We start from the raw sequence: 5197 nt of genomic DNA, 5'->3' as shown, positions 1-5197 counted from the left end.
AGCGGACGAGGAGGATGAGGAGGAGCGCTGGGTTGGGCCGCTCCCGCGGGAGGCCGCGCAGGCGAAGAAGAGGAGAAGTAAGGGGAGGAGCGGAGCGCTGCCCCGAATCCCCAAGAATTCAGAAAACAAATCCCAAATAAATCAGGAAAAAATCCCCACAAATTCACAAAAAAATCCCCAAAAATCAGGAAAAAGTCCCCAAAAATTCACAAAAAACATCCCAAAAAATTCACAAAATATCCCCAAAAATTCACAAAAAAATCCCAAAAAATCAAGAAAAAATCCGCAAAAATTCACAAAAAATACCCAAAAATTCAGAAAAACATCCCCAAAAATTCACCAAAAAATCCCCCCAAAATCCGGAAAAAATCCCCAAAAATTCACAAAAAAAACCCCAAAAAATCCGGAAAAAATATCCCCCAAAATTCACGAAAATATCCCCAAGAATTCAGAAAAAAAAATCCCAAATAAATCAGGAAAAAATCCCCAAAAATTCACAAAAAAAAAATCCCCAAAAATCCGGAAAAAGTCCCAAAAAATTCCCAAAAAAATCCCAAAAAATTCACAAAAAATCCCCCAAAATTCACGAAAAAATCCCCAAAAATTCACCAAAAAAAATCACGAAAAAATTCCCAAAAAAACGGAAAAATATCCCAAAAATCAAGAAAAAATACCCAAGAATTCAGAAAAAACAATCCCAAATAAATCAGGAAAAAATCCCCGAAAATCAGAAAAACATCCCCAAAAAATCCGAAAAAATCCCCAAAAATTCACAAAAAAATCCCCAAAAATCCGGAAAAAATCCCCAAAAATTCACAAAAAAAATCCCAAAAAATCAAGACAAAATCCCCAAAGTTAACGAAAAAGTCCCCCAAAAATCCGGAAAAAATTCCCAAAAAATCACGAAAAAATACCCAAAAATCAAGAAAAAATCCCCAAAAATTCACGAAAAAATCCCCAAAAATTCAGAAAAACATCCCCAAAAAATCCGAAAAAATCCCCAAAAATTCACGAGAAAATCCCCAAAATTCGGAAAAAAAATCCCAAATAAATCAGGAAAAAATCCCCAAAAATCCCTAAAAAATCCCCAAAATTAACGAAAAAATCCCCAAAAAATCCGGAAAAAATCCCAAAAAATTCAGAAAAAAATCCCTGAAAAATCAGGACAAAATCCCCAAAAATTCACAAAAAATACCCAAAAATTCAGAAAAACATCCCCAAAAATTCACCAAAAAATCCCCCAAAAATCCGGAAAAAATCCCCAAAAATTCACATAAAAACCCCCCAAAAATCCGGAAAAAATATCCCCAAAAATTCACTAAAAAATCCATAAAAATCAGGAAAAAATCCCCAAAAATTCACAAAAAAAATCCCAAAAAATCAAGAAAAAAACCCCCAAAAATTGAAAAAAAAATTAAAAAAAAAATTGAGGAAAAATTCCAAAAGAATCAGAAAATTAAAAAAAATCTGGGAGAAATCCAAAAAAAATCAGGAAAAAATCCCCAAAAATTCCGGAAAAAAATCCCCAAAAATTCACAAAAACATCCCCAAAAATTCACCAAAAAATCCCCCAAAAATCCGGAAAAAATCCCCCAAAAATTCACAAAAAAAACCCCCAAAAATCCGGAAAAAATATCCCCAAAAATTCACAAAAAAATCCCCAAGAATTCAGAAAAAAAATCCCAAATAAATCAGGAAAAAATCTCCAAAAATTCACAAAAAAATCCCAAAAAATCAAGGAAAAAACCCCAAAACTTGAAAAAAAAATTAAAAAAAAAATTAAGGAAAAATTCCAAAAGAATCAGAAAATTAAAAAAAATCTGGGAGAAATCCAAAAAAAATCAGGAAAAAATATCCCAAAAATTAAGAAAATAAATCCCCAAAAATTCAGGAAAGAATTCCCAAAATTCAGGAAATAAATCTCCAAAAAGTCAGGGGGAAAAGAATCAAAATTTAGGGCGGGAAATGGGAAAAAATCCCGGATTTAAGGCGGGGCCACTTTTCGACATTTTGGGTCATTTTGGGGTCATTTGGGGTCATTTGGGGCCATTTTGGGGCTCATTTGGGGCCATTTTTGGCCATTTTGGGTCATTTGAGGTCATTTTGGGCCATTTTGGGCCATTGAGGGCCATTTAGGGCCATTTTGGGCCATTTTGGGCCATTTTGGGGTCCTTTGGGGCCAATTTGGGGTCATTTGGGGCCATTTTGGGGCCACTTTTGGCCATTTTGGGCCATTTGGGGGTTTTTGGGGTCATTTGGGGTTATTTGGGTCATTTTGGGGCCATTTTGGGTCATTTTGGGGTCATTTGGTGCCATTTTGGGGCCTATTTTGGGCCATTTTGGGGCCCTTCGGGGCCATTTCGGGGCCATTTTTGGCCCTTTTGGGGCCATTTGCAGCTATTTTGGGGTCATTTGGGGCCATTTTGGTGACATTTGGGGCCGTTTGAGGCCATTTGGGGCCTTTTGGAGCCATTTCAGGGCCACTTGTGTTCATTTTGGAGTAATTTCGGGGCCATTTTTTGCCATTTTGGGGTTTCTGGGGTCATTTGGGGCCATTTTGGGTCATCCCAGAAAAATTCCCAAAAAATCTGTTGGAAAACCCCAAAAAATCTGTGGAAACTCCTAAAAAAATTCCTTGAGAACTTCCCAAAAACCCCTAAAAACCAAAAAAAAAATTCTGGAAAACTCCCAAAAAACCGGGAAACCCCCGGAAAACCCCTGGAGACCCCAAATCCTCCCGAAATCCCCCAAAACCCCCTCCAGGACATGGAGAACCTCTTGGAGAACCCCTGAAAAACCCTGGAAAAAACCCCAAAAAACCCGCCAAAAAAACCCCGAAAAAATCCAAACAAAATCCCCAAAAAACCCAGGCAACCCCCCGAGATCCCAAACCCTCCCAAAAATCCCCAAACCCCCCTCCAAGGTGTAGTTACAAAAATGCTGCTAGCGAGGATTTTCTTGTTATTTTCTAAGTCCGTGAGAGACTTTTCTCTCTCACAGAAGAGGTAGCAGGGAATGTAAACAACCCAGCCACCTGCAACCTTGAAAAGTCTTGTTTATGGTATAGTAGAAAAATATTTTGACAATGGATGTTTTAGGATTTTAGCCAATCACCCCCAAGGGGTGGCTGGCCCTTTGTCCAATTAGGCTATGAAGAAAAAAGTCGATAAAAGAGTTTGTAAAATAATTAAATCAATCAACCTTGCTGCACAACTCCTGCCTGCTGGATCTTCTCCTCCTCCTCCTCCTCCCTATGGCTGCGGGACACGGTGCTATACCGTAGGAACCAGGCCTGCGGTAATACAAAACTTCCTTCCTAAGTAATGACTGAAATCAAAGAAATCTCTCTTTTTGCAGTTTGTTATCCTGACATCTGTCTTGATCCGCATGGGTTATAACACGAAGATTTAGGTTCACCAAGAAGCCTGATTGTCTCTAGACAGGTATGGCTGAGTAGGGAACTGCTGGGCAACTAAAAGGAAAGAAGCAAAGGCACAGGCAGAGTGACCTTCAGCAACCTGCTGGCACTGCTCTTCCTATGGCACCCAATGGGATACCATTGGCCTTCTTGGCCACAAGGATGCACTGCCAGCTCATAGATCAGTTTTTCATCTTACTCACACTTGGTAGCTCTCAATGTTCATTTAACATCCTGGCTTTTTTTGATATTACCTTTGTAGAGTTAAAAATTGACAGCTAAGCTAAAGCTAAACAAATCCTAATTTCACAGAATGCACATAGAGCCCCAATATTAGCATTTAACAGAGGTGTTAATTCCAAACCAACAACTGTTAATTAGACATACACAGAGAGAAAAACTTCAGAAATTACTCTTTCAATGTACTTCCCAACCTTCCTGGTTGTTGAAAGTACTGGTGAAAGATCTTACTCCCAGCTTTTTTTTCATAAGGAAGATCTGTTCTTCCTCACTGCCTTGATTTGCTTCAATTTACTTGTTGGGATTTTTTTAGGAGCTACAGCTTTCAGCTAACTCTGTTTCAGTCTGAACCAGCTTCTCTTTAAAAAAACTGGCAATGCATTTTAGGCCATGAGAGAAAATGGATTATCTCTTTCTACAGCTTTTCTTCTGTTGTAGTGATTCAATCAACCCTAAGGAAAAAGCACTGCATTGAACTTTTGGGTTCTGAGCATATCCAGGGCCTATGCAGAAAGGCTTCAAAGAACTCAGGAAGATACTGTGGAGCTGCAGGAAAATCTCAGGGAATATCTATGTGTATCTCCTCAAAGTCCAACAATTAGTAGGATGGAGATTCCTGAAACAGTTGACTACCAATTTTCTTTCATAATCACTCACAAATCTGAACTCAACAAGCTTTTTTTGAAAGTTTGTATGCAATCTTACAACATATTTTATAGCAGTGAGTTTCATAATTTAATGTAAAGCTTTATGTGAGGTAGTTTCCTTTAAATCTCTTCTGGTATTTTACTTGGATGAGATTTGATTTTGGTATGAAAAAGAATTAATATTGCATCTTCTTTAGAGCACTTGTTTATAGACTATCCTATCTCTTTCTCAGTGCTTTGGTTTTGGGAGGCGGGTGATATGTGTTGGTATTTTTCTTCTTTTTAAACACAAGAGGCTACTGAGTGTTTAACATTTTTTCTTCTTATCAATGTCAGGACAGAAGCAGTCATCCAGGGTCAATGAAGTATCTGAGCAGTATTAATAATAACGTGAAAGGATAGCAGAATACAAAGCATTTAAACAGAAATGAAGAAAAAACCCTAAAGAGACAACGCTATAAATCAAAGCCAAAAAATGTAGCTATTTGAATTTTTAATTAAAAACACTGTAAGATAAATGTATAGATTAGTCAGACTCTAGAGCTCATGGGTGAATAAGAGAGGTTAAACCACAACAGGAGGGTAGTTATACAAGTAGTATGAAGCAAAAAGAAGTCAATATTCATGTACAACACCACACACTGCAGTCTATACCCATGCCTAATCACTCAAAACTAGACAAGATGAACGATTTTTTGGCTTACTATTTCATTAGTCTAAAAAGGGCAATTATATTGGAACTTGTATTAGATTGGTTGCCCTTTCCTTTCCCATGTGTCCTTACATCATCTTTACAAGTCATCACATCAAATCACATAAACACCATTCTAAAAACCATCACACGAAAACATTCAGTGATTGTATACAACACTTCATTTTTCCATCAACTGAA

This window comes from Aphelocoma coerulescens, assembly GCF_041296385.1.
Source record: "Aphelocoma coerulescens isolate FSJ_1873_10779 chromosome W unlocalized genomic scaffold, UR_Acoe_1.0 ChrW_unloc_scaf_3, whole genome shotgun sequence".
NCBI classification, from domain to species: domain Eukaryota; kingdom Metazoa; phylum Chordata; class Aves; order Passeriformes; family Corvidae; genus Aphelocoma; species Aphelocoma coerulescens.
The sequence above is the reverse complement of the archived record's forward strand: the minus strand, read 5'-3'. Positions refer to the sequence as shown.